Source organism: Oncorhynchus nerka, linkage group LG17, assembly GCF_034236695.1.
Source record: "Oncorhynchus nerka isolate Pitt River linkage group LG17, Oner_Uvic_2.0, whole genome shotgun sequence".
Classification (NCBI taxonomy): Eukaryota; Metazoa; Chordata; class Actinopteri; order Salmoniformes; family Salmonidae; genus Oncorhynchus; species Oncorhynchus nerka.
Genome location: NC_088412.1, coordinates 5840735 through 5853234, shown reverse-complemented (window position 1 = coordinate 5853234; position 12500 = coordinate 5840735). Strand labels below are relative to the sequence as shown.

General features: G+C 49.0%; 1 protein-coding gene across 1 annotated transcript in view; it reads right to left on the bottom strand.

Annotated features, from left to right (window-relative positions):
- Positions 1-12500, bottom strand: part of LOC135561317 (uncharacterized) — a 755535-nt gene that overhangs the window by 20350 nt on the left and 722685 nt on the right. The window lies entirely within an intron of this gene.

Below are 12500 nucleotides of genomic sequence, written 5' to 3'. Positions count from 1 at the left end.
CAGTGATTCCAACACGTTCCACCACAAAGCCCTCACTTACAGAGAGATGAACCTAGAGAAGAGTCACCTCAGTCAGCTGGTCCTGGGGCTCTGTTCACAAACACAGACCAAATCATTGTTGCAACACTTTACATAGACAACAATATAACATTTGACATGTCTAATATTGTTTTAAAACTTTTGTGAGTAATGCTTACTGATGTGTTTATTTCCCTTTTGTTTATCGTCTATTTCCATTTGCTTTGGCAACGTAAACATATGCTTCCCATAGCAATTAAGCCCTTTGAATGGAATTTAATGGATTTGAATTTAATGGATTTGAATCGAATGGAATTTAATGGATTTGAATGGAATGGAATTGAATGGATTGGATTTGAATGGAATGGATTTGAATGGAATGGATTTGAATGGAATTGAATGGAAGGGAATTGAATGGAATGGATTTGAACGGAATGGAATTGAACGGAATGGAATTGAACGGAATGGATTTGAACGGAATGGAATTGAACGGAATGGATTTGAACGGAATGGATTTGAATGGTATTTAATTGAATGGAATTGAATGGAATGGAATTGAATTGAGAGAGAGCGAGGAGTTCATCAGCACTGACCAGGATTAACAGACAGTCACAGGAGGACAATAGAAAACAGCCTAACTACAACACAATCACGAGGAGGACACCAGGATAATGCCAGGTCGATGGCGGATATGATTGTAGCTCTTGATAACATGATGGGTATTATTACTAGTATGTTCTGTTTTTGCGCATAACTTCAAAGATATATTTTCCATCTCAAAAGGATATTTTCGCAGACAGAGCCTTATATTCTGTGCGTGCGTGCGTATGTGTGTGTGTGTGTGTCTGTCTGTGACTGTGTGTCTGTGTGTGTGTTCAAATCAAATTCTATGGGACAGAGGTTCACCTTCCAGCAGGACAATGACACATATTTAGCAGATTTTATTGTGGGTGTAGCGAAATACTTCTGTTTCTAGCTCCAATAGTGCAGTAGTATCTAACAATTTAGAAACAATATACACACAAATCTAAAAGTAAATGAATGCTAAAATTAAAAAGCATTTCTTAATGTCGACTAAAGTATTTACAGTGCCTTGCGAAAGTATTCACCCCCCTTGGCTATTTTCCTATTTTGTTGCCTTACAACCTGAAATTAAAATAGATTTTTGGTGGGTTTGTATCATTTGCGTTACACAACATGCCACTACCACTTTGAAGATGCTAAATATTTTTTATTGTGAAATAAAACAAGAAATAAGAGAAAAAAACAGAAAAGGGGAGATAACTATTCATCCCCCCAAGTCAATACTTCGTACAGCCACATTTTGCTGCAATTACAGCTGCAAGTCCCTTGGGATATGTCTCTATAAGCTTGGCACATCTAGCCACTGGGATTTTTGCCCATTAAATAAGGCAAAACTTCTCCAGCTCCTTCAAGTTGGATGGGTTCCTGCTGGTGTACAGCAGTCTTTAAGTCATACCACAGATTCTCAATAGGATTGAGGTCTGGGCTTTGACTAGGCCATTTAAATGTTTCCCCTTAAACCACTCGAGTGTCTTTAGCAGTATGCTTAGGGTCATTGTCATGCTGGAAGGTGAACCTCTGTCCCATTCTCAAATCTATGGAACACTGAAACAGGTTTCCCTTAAGAATTTCCCTGTATTTAGCACCATCCATCATTCCTTCAATTCTGACCAGTTTCCCAGTCCCTGCCGATGAAAAACATCCCCACAGCATGATGCTGCCACCACCATGCTTCACTGTGGGGATGGGGTTCTCGGGGTGATAAGAGGAGTTGGGTTTGCGCCAGACATAGTGTTTTCCTTGATAGCCAAAAAGCTACATTTTAGTCTCATCTGATAAGAGTACCTTCCTCCATATGTTTGGGGAGTCTCCCACATGCCTTTTGACAAACACCAAACGTGTTTGCTTATTTTGTTCTTTAAGCAATGGCTTTTTTTCTGGCCACTCTTCCGATAAAGCCCAGCTCTGTGGAGTCTACGGCTTAAAGTGGTCCTATGGACAGATACTCCAATCTCCGCTGTGGAGCTTTCTAGCTCCTTCAGGGTTATCTTTGGTCTCTTTGTTGCCTCTCTGATTAATGCCCTCCTTGCCTGGTCCGTGAGTTTTGGTGGGCGGTTTATTTGTTGGTTTGTGGGCTTCTAGACTGTGTGTGCGTGCGTGAGGCCTGGTGAAAGCCTTGCTCTTCTTTAAGCATATTTATTGAATTATAAAGAGCCTTAACACCTCTTAAAGATCGGGTCTTTTTTTTCAACGTTTTGTTAAAAATCGCGCAAAATTTCAACGTCCTGCTACTCATGCCAGGAATATAGTACATGCATATGATTAGTATGTGTGGATAGAAAACACTGAAGTTTCTGAAACTAGTTAAATCATGTCTGTGACTACAACAGAACGTGTGTAGCAGGCAAAAGCCCAAGGAAAACTGAAAAAATATCCCTCCGCCAGTTGTCTGTATTGTCTATGGCAAGGGAAAATAGATAGCGACCAGTTTACAATGCCTACAGCTTCCACACGATGTCGCCAGTCTTAGCAATTGGGTTGAAGTTAATCCTTGGTGAAATGAAGAATAGGCACTTCCTGTCATCGAGTACACAGTAGGAAGTTTTGAAAGAGAGAATATCGCCCAAGATTTCAAGACCTGCTGCTATTGAATACAGATCGCCCCGTGATCAATTTGATCGATTATTAACGTTTACTAATACCTAAAGTTGGTTTACAAAAGTAGTTTGAAGTGTTTTGTCAAAGTTTATAGGCAACTTTTTTAATAAAAAAAAATGACGTTGCGTTTTGGAAAGGTGCTTTTTCCTGGATCAGACGGGCTTCATAAATGGACATTTTGGGTATACATGGACGGATTTAATCGAAAAAAAGACCCAATTGTGATGATTATGGGACATATAGGAGTGCCAACAAAGAAGCTCGTCAAAGGTAATGAATGTTTTATATTTTATTTCTGCGTTTTGTGCAGCGCCGGCTACGCTAATTATTTTGTTTACGTCCCCTTCAGGTATTTCGGGGGGTTGCATGCTATCAGATAATAGCTTCTCATGCTTTCGCCGAAAAGCATTTTAAAAATCTGACATGTTGGCTAGATTCACAACGAGTGTAGCTTTAATTGAGTACCCTGCATGTGTGTTTTAATGAAAGTTTGAGTTTTAGCGAGTACTATTAGCATTTTTATTTTTTTATTTTTTTTTTAACCTTTATTTTACTAGGCAAGTCAGTTAAGAACAAATTCTTATTTTCAATGACGGCCTAGGAACAGTGGGTTAACTGCCTGTTCAGGGGCAGAACGACAGACCTTGTCAGCTCGGGGATTTGAACTTGCAACCTTTCGGTTACTAGTCCAATGCTCTAACCACTACGCCCCAATGGCGTTGCGCATTTGCATTTCCTGTTGGCTAAGTGAGACGCTAGCGTCTCACCTTGCTCTAAGAGGTTTTAACGGATCAAAAATATGACTGAGGGATTTAAATATTTCCATTTCAAAGCACAACATCCAGGAAAGGCCTAAATGTCAGAAAACCGTTTTCATATGCAGCGACGGCTTTAACCGTGGAAGATTAACATGGAATGTTACGGGACTAAAAAAAATATTGGATTGGATGCTGGATAAACAATGGATGTGTTCCAAAATTCTACCCTATTCCTTTATAGTGCACAACTTCAGACCAGGGCCTATAAACAGAAGGGTATTATCAGGTATGTTTGTAAGACCCAAGTGCAGACTGTGTGAAGTAACCATGTTTAATGTAACAATGGGGGCAGGCAAACGACAGGTCAAGGCAGGTCAAGGCAGGCAGGGCTTGATAATCCAGAGTAGGAGCAAAGGTACAGGACAGCAGGCAGACTCAGGTCAGGGACAGGGTCAGGAACAGGGTCAGGGACAGGCAGTGGTCAGGTGGGCGGGTACAGGGTCAGGACAGGCAGAGTGGTCAGGTGGGCGGGTACAGGGTCAGGACAGGCAGAGTGGTCAGGCAGGCTCAGGATCAGGGACATGCAGAGTGGTCAGGCGGGCGGGTACAGGGTCAGGACAGGCAGAGTGGTCAGGCGGGCGGGTACAGGGTCAGGACAGGCAGAGTGGTCAGGCGGGCGGGTATAGGGTCAGGACAGGCAGAGTGGTCAGGCAGGATCAGGGTCAGGGACATGCAGAGTGGTCAGGCGGGCGGGTACAGGGTCAGGACAGGCAGAGTGGTCAGGCGGGCGGGTATAGGGTCAGGAGAGGCAGAGTGGTCAGGTGGGTGGGTACTGGGTCAGGGACAGGATCAGGATCAGGGTCAGTTACAGGGTCAGGTTCAGGGACAGGTTCAGGGACAGGCAGAGTGGTCAGGTGGGCGGGTACAGGGACAGGGACAGGATCAGGCAGAGTGGTCAGGTGGGCGGGTACAGGGTCAGGGACAGGGACAGGCAGAGTGGTCAGGTGGGCGGGTACAGGGTCAGAATCAGGGACAGGATCAGGGTCAGGTTCAGGGACAGGCAGAGTGGTCAGGTGGGCGGGTACAGGGACAGGATCAGGGTCAGTTACAGGGTCAGGTTCAGGGACAGGCAGAGTGGTCAGGCGGGCGGGTACAGGGTCAGGACAGGCAGAGTGGTCAGGCGGGCGGGTATAGGGTCAGGAGAGGCAGAGTGGTCAGGTGGGTGGGTACTGGGTCAGGGACAGGATCAGGATCAGGGTCAGTTACAGGGTCAGGTTCAGGGACAGGTTCAGGGACAGGCAGAGTGGTCAGGTGGGCGGGTACAGGGACAGGGACAGGATCAGGCAGAGTGGTCAGGTGGGCGGGTACAGGGTCAGGGACAGGGACAGGCAGAGTGGTCAGGCAGGCGGGTACAGGGTCAGGGACAGGGTTAGGACAGGCAGGGTCAGGGACAGGGTCAGGGACATGCAGAGTGGTCAGGTGGGTGGGTACTGGGTCAGGGACAGGGACAGGATCAGGGTCAGGTACAGGGTCAGGGACAGGCAGAGTGGTCAGGTGGGCGGGTACAGGGTCAGGGACAGGGTCAGGACAGGCAGAGTGGTCAGGTGGGCGGGTACAGGGTCAGAATCAGGGACAGGATCAGGGTCAGGTTCAGGGACAGGCAGAGTGGTCAGGTGGGCGGGTACAGGGACAGGATCAGGGTCAGTTACAGGGTCAGGTTCAGGGACAGGCAGAGTGGTCAGGTGGGCGGGTACAGGGTCAGGATCAGGGACAGGATCAGGGTCAGTTACAGGGTCAGGTTCAGGGACAGGCAGAGTGGTCAGGTGGGCGGGTACAGGGACAGGGACAGGGTCAGGTGGGCGGGTACAGGATCAGGGACAGGCAGAGTGGTCAGGCAGGCGGGTACAAGGTCGGGACAGGCAGAGTGGTCAGGCAGGCGGGTACAGGGTCGGGACAGGCAGAGTGGTCAGGCAGGCGGGTACAGGGTCAGGGACAGGCAGAGTGGTCAGGCAGGCGGGTACAGGGTCAGGACAGGCAGAGTGGTCAGGCAGGCGGGTACAGGGTCGGGACAGGGACAGGGACAGGCAGGCGGGTACAGGGTCGGGACAGGGACAGGCAGGCGGGTACAGGGTCGGGACAGGGACAGGGACAGGCAGGCGGGTACAGGGTCGGGACAGTCGAGCGTAAAAAAATAAAATAAAAAAACAGGAGGAGGAGAAAAAGAGAGGCAAAGACAGACGCTGACAAGAAAAACTCTGCTTGACCAATAAGACGAACTGGTAACAGACAAACAGAGAACACAGGTATAAATACCCAGGGGATAATGGGGAAGATGGGCGACACCTGGAGGGGAGTGGAGATAAGCACAAGGACAGGTGAAACAGATCTGAACATGACAGGTATGAATATTAATAATATTATGAGTATTATTTATTATTTTATATATATAAAAACAACTAATATGTAAATGTATGCAACAGGCTATCATTACAGACGCCGATTGGGATTGGATGAAGCTCAGTGTTAAATTCAAAATCTTCCTATCATCATATCTAATATCTAATATCTAATATGAATAGGGTCAATAACAATTTGAGTTTTATTAAGAGTATTTCTTGTGGCTATCTAGCTCAAATCCTAGACGTTGGATTAAAACAAGACTATAATGTCAATAAAGTGGCCATTGGACTTAAAAAAAAAGGCAGGATTGACTAAGTTTGTAGGTGTAAAATATTTAGCTTGAATTGATAATGTATTGCTCTCACGTGCACATTTCCGTCCGTTATTAAGAAACAATGATGTGCTACCTTTTTTGTAGCATTTATGACAATGCTAACATCTTTTTTTTTAGCCGAAGTTCAAAGTTCTAACACTGGGTTGGTTGCTCGGCAACAACAAAGCTGCTTGCAGTAGGCTGCCAGTCAAAAGATGTAAACAAACGTAGCTAGCTAGCTACATGGTGGTATTCAAGCTAAGGTTAATCAATAAATGCAAGCAGATATTTTGATTAGTTAGGTAGCTACCTAGATAACATTACCAAGCTAATGTTAGCTTGATTGTACAAAGTCTCGTAGCTAGCCTCTGTAGCTGAATGCTAGTTGGCTAACAAACAGGCAAAGAAAGGTAGCTAGCGTATCGGCGCCCTCTACTGGACACGATCCTCTTGTGGCCACGCCCTCTACTGGACACGATCCTCGTGGCCACGCCCTCTACTGGACGCGATCCTCTTGTGGCCACGCCCTCTACTGGACGCGATCCTCTTGTGGCCACGCCCTCTACTGGACACGATCCTCTTGTGGCCAAGCCCTCTACTGGACGCGATCCTCTTGTGGCCACGCCCTCTACTGGACGCGATCCTCTTGTGGCCACGCCCTCTACTGGACGCGATCCTCTTGTGGCCACGCCCTCTACTGGACGCGATCCGCTTGTGGCCACGCCCTCTACTGGACGCGATCCTCGTGGCCACGCCCTCTACTGGACGCGATCCGCTTGTGGCCACGCCCTCTACTGGACGCGATCCTCTTGTGGCCACGCCCTCTACTGGACGCGATCCGCTTGTGGCCACGCCCTCTACTGGACGCGATCCGCTTGTGGCCACGCCCTCTACTGGACACGATCCGCTTGTGGCCACGCCCTCTACTGGACGCGATCCTCTTGTGGCCACGCCCTCTACTGGACGCGATCCTCTTGTGGCCACGCCCTCTACTGGACGCGATCCGCTTGTGGCCACGCCCTCTACTGGACAAGATCCGCTTGTGGCCACGCCCTCTACTGGACGCGATCCTCTTGTGGCCACGCCCTCTACTGGACGCGATCCGCTTGTGGCCACGCCCTCTCCAGGACGCGATCCTCTTGTGGCCACGCCCTCTCCAGGACGCGATCCTCTTGTGGCCACGCCCTCTACTGGACGCGATCCGCTTGTGGCCACGCCCTCTACTGGACGCGATCCGCTTGTGGCCACGCCCTCTACTGGACACGATCCGCTTGGCCACGCCCCTACTGGACACGATCTCTTGTGGCCACGATCCTCTGGACGCGATCCTCTTGTGGCCACGCCCTCTACTGGACGCGATCCTCTTGTGGCCACGCCCTCTACTGGACGCGATCCTCTTGTGGCCACGCCCTCTCCAGGACGCGATCCGCTTGTGACCACGCCCTCTACTGGACGCGATCCTCTTGTGGCCACGCCCTCTACTGGATGCGATCCTCTTGTGGCCACGCCCTCTACTGGACGCGATCCGCTTGTGGCCACGCCCTCTACTGGACGCGATCCTCTTGTGGCCACGCCCTCTACTGGACGCGATCCGCTTGTGGCCACGCCCTCTACTGGACGCGATCCGCTTGTGGCCACGCCCTCTACTGGACGCGATCCGCTTGTGGCCACGCCCTCTACTGGACGCGATCCGCTTGTGGCCACGACCTCTACTGGACGCGATCCTCTTGTGGCCACGCCCTCTACTGGACGCGATCCTCTTGTGGCCACACCCTCTACTGGACGCGATCCTCTTGTGGCCACGCCCTCTACTGGACGCGATCCTCCTGTGGCCACACCCTCTACTGGACGCGATCCTCTTGTGGCCACGCCCTCTACTGGACGCGATCCGCTTGTGGCCACGCCCTCTACTGGACACGATCCTCTTGTGGCCACGCCCTCTACTGGACGCGATCCGCTTGTGGCCACGACCTCTACTGGACGCGATCCTCTTGTGGCCACGCCCTCTACTGGACGCGATCCTCTTGTGGCCACGCCCTCTACTGGACGCGATCCTCTCTGTGGCCACGCCCTCTACTGGACGCGATCCTCTTGTGCCCTCTCTGTGGCGCTGCTTCTTCTATCTTCCCGTAAAAATTCGAAATCGGCATCAAAGACGGTAAATCACTTGATCTTGTACATGTTGAACCCTCTATATGCCACATATTTAGTTATCTTATACGGTCGGGTTTCATCTCATGATGTGACTATGAGAATGCCATGTATCATAGTCACGTCATGAGATTTGTCAATGAAACAGGAATATAATAACACTAATCCAAATGGAGTTTCCCCATTTAGAGTTTCTGGTGCAGCACAGACCTTATCCAGATGGTGAGACAAAGGCATTTCCTAACAGACCTGCTAACTTTCTTTGTTGTTACTTTTAAGGTTGGAACCAACATGCACCGCCTCCAGCAGGAAGAGAGGCAGGGACCAGCTACACTATTCACAGCCCTGTGTAAGGTTCAATGTAAGAGAGACCAGAACCATTCATCTCCCAGCTCGGGGACCAGCTACACTATTCACAGCCCTGTGTAAGGTTCAATGTAAGAGAGACCAGAACCATTCATCTCCCAGCTCAGGGACCAGCTACACTATTCACAGCCCTGTGTAATGTTCAATGTAAGAGAGACCAGAACCATTCATCTCCCAGCTCGGGGACCAGCTACACTATTCACAGCCCTGTGTAAGGTTCAATGTAAGAGAGACCAGAACCATTCATCTCCCAGCTCGGGGACCAGCTACACTATTCACAGCCCTGTGTAATGTTCAATGTAAGAGAGACCAGAACCATTCATCTCCCAGCTCGGGGACCAGCTACACTATTCACAGCCCTGTGTAAGGTTCAATGTAAGAGAGACCAGAACCATTCATCTCCCAGCTCGGGGACCAGCTACACTATTCACAGCCCTGTGTAATGTTCAATGTAAGAGAGGTAAGAACCATTCATCTCCCAGCTCGGGGACCAGCTACACTATTCACAGCCCTGTGTAATGTTCAATGTAAGAGAGACCAGAACCATTCATCTCCCAGCTCGGGGACCAGCTACACTATTCACAGCCCTGTGTAAGGTTCAATGTAAGAGAGACCAGAACCATTCATCTCCCAGCTCAGGGACCAGCTACACTATTCACAGCCCTGTGTAATGTTCAATGTAAGAGAGACCAGAACCATTCATCTCCCAGCTCGGGGACCAGCTACACTATTCACAGCCCTGTGTAATGTTCAATGTAAGAGAGGTAAGAACCATTCGGGGACCAGCTACACTATTCACAGCCCTGTGTAATGTTCAATGTAAGAGAGACCAGAACCATTCATCTCCCAGCTCGGGGACCAGCTACACTATTCACAGCCCTGTGTAATGTTCAATGTAAGAGAGACCAGAACCATTCATCTCCCAGCTCGGGGACCAGCTACACTATTCACAGCCCTGTGTAATGTTCAATGTAAGAGAGACCAGAACCATTCATCTCCCAGCTCGGGGACCAGCTACACTATTCACAGCCCTGTGTAATGTTCAATGTAAGAGAGACCAGAACCATTCATCTCCCAGCTCGGGACCAGCTACACTATTCACAGCCCTGTGTAATGTTCAATGTAAGAGAGACCAGAACCATTCATCTCCCAGCTCGGGGACCAGCTACACTATTCACAGCCCTGTGTAATGTTCAATGTAAGAGAGACCAGAACCATTCATCTCCCAGCTCAGGGACCAGCTACACTATTCACAGCCCTGTGTAATGTTCAATGTAAGAGAGACCAGAACCATTCATCTCCCAGCTCGGGGACCAGCTACACTATTCACAGCCCTGTGTAATGTTCAATGTAAGAGAGACCAGAACCATTCATCTCCCAGCTCGGGGACCAGCTACACTATTCACAGCCCTGTGTAATGTTCAATGTAAGAGAGACCAGAACCATTCATCTCCCAGCTCAGGGACCAGCTACACTATTCACAGCCCTGTGTAATGTTCAATGTAAGAGAGACCAGAACCATTCATCTCCCAGCTCGGGGACCAGCTACACTATTCACAGCCCTGTGTAATGTTCAATGTAAGAGAGACCAGAACCATTCATCTCCCAGCTCGGGGACCAGCTACACTATTCACAGCCCTGTGTAATGTTCAATGTAAGAGAGACCAGAACCATTCATCTCCCAGCTCGGGGACCAGCTACACTATTCACAGCCCTGTGTAATGTTCAATGTAAGAGAGACCAGAACCATTCATCTCCCAGCTCAGGGACCAGCTACACTATTCACAGCCCTGTGTAATGTTCAATGTAAGAGAGACCAGAACCATTCATCTCCCAGCTCGGGGACCAGCTACACTATTCACAGCCCTGTGTAATGTTCAATGTAAGAGAGACCAGAACCATTCATCTCCCAGCTCGGGGACCAGCTACACTATTCACAGCCCTGTGTAATGTTCAATGTAAGAGAGACCAGAACCATTCATCTCCCAGCTCGGGGACCAGCTACACTATTCACAGCCCTGTGTAATGTTCAATGTAAGAGAGACCAGAACCATTCATCTCCCAGCTCGGGGACCAGCTACACTATTCACAGCCCTGTGTAATGTTCAATGTAAGACCATTCATCTCCCAGCTCGGGGACCAGAACCATTCATCTCCCAGCTCAATGGGGACCAGCTACACTATTCACAGCCCTGTGTAATGTTCAATGTAAGAGAGACCAGAACCATTCATCTCCCAGCTCGGGGACCAGCTACACTATTCACAGCCCTGTGTAATGTTCAATGTAAGAGAGACCAGAACCATTCATCTCCCAGCTCGGGGACCAGCTACACTATTCACAGCCCTGTGTAATGTTCAATGTAAGAGAGCCAGAACCATTCATCTCCCAGCTCGGGGACCAGCTACACTATTCACAGCCCTGTGTAATGTTCAATGTAAGAGAGACCAGAACCATTCATCTCCCAGCTCGGGGACCAGCTACACTATTCACAGCCCTGTGTAATGTTCAATGTAAGAGAGACCAGAACCATTCATCTCCCAGCTCGGGGACCAGCTACACTATTCACAGCCCTGTGTAATGTTCAATGTAAGAGAGACCAGAACCATTCATCTCCCAGCTCGGGGACCAGCTACACTATTCACAGCCCTGTGTAATGTTCAATGTAAGAGAGACCAGAACCATTCATCTCCCAGCTCGGGGGACCAGCTACACTATTCACAGCCCTGTGTAATGTTCAATGTAAGAGAGACCAGAACCATTCATCTCCCAGCTCGGGGACCAGCTACACTATTCACAGCCCTGTGTAATGTTCAATGTAAGAGAGACCAGAACCATTCATCTCCCAGCTCGGGGACCAGCTACACTATTCACAGCCCTGTGTAATGTTCAATGTAAGAGAGACCAGAACCATTCATCTCCCAGCTCGGGGACCAGCTACACTATTCACAGCCCTGTGTAATGTTCAATGTAAGAGAGACCAGAACCATTCATCTCCCAGCTCGGGGACCAGCTACACTATTCACAGCCCTGTGTAATGTTCAATGTAAGAGAGACCAGAACCATTCATCTCCCAGCTCGGGGACCAGCTACACTATTCACAGCCCTGTGTAATGTTCAATGTAAGAGAGACCAGAACCATTCATCTCCCAGCTCGGGGACCAGCTACACTATTCACAGCCCTGTGTAAGGTTCAATGTAAGAGAGACCAGAACCATTCATCTCCCAGCTCGGGGACCAGCTACACTATTCACAGCCCTGTGTAAGGTTCAATGTAATTACATTGATGGACTTTATGAAACTTGATGTATTTGTATTGTTTTAAAAAAAAATTACAAATAAAAGGAAATGTATGGTTTAAACATGTTTTTAATGTTTATTTGTTTTAGCTGTTAGTGATAATTCCCTAAGTGGTTAATACATTTGTGTTTACATCTTTAAGCTTGTGGCCACGCCCTCTACTGGACGCGATCCGCTTGTGGCCACGCCCTCTACTGGACACGATCCTCTTGTGGCCACGCCCTCTACTGGACGCGATCCTCTTGTGGCCACGCCCTCTACTGGACGCGATCCTCTTGTGGCCACGCCCTCTACTGGACGCGATCCTCTTGTGGCCACGCCCTCTACTGGACACGATCCTCTTGTGGCCACGCCCTCTACTGGACGCGATCCTCTTGTGGCCACGCCCTCTACTGGACGCGATCCTCTTGTGGCCACGCCCTCTACTGGACGCAATCCTCTTGTGGCCACGCCCTCTACTATGTATTTGTCATGAATGAACAAAGGGGTCTCACTTTATAGTATATATATATAT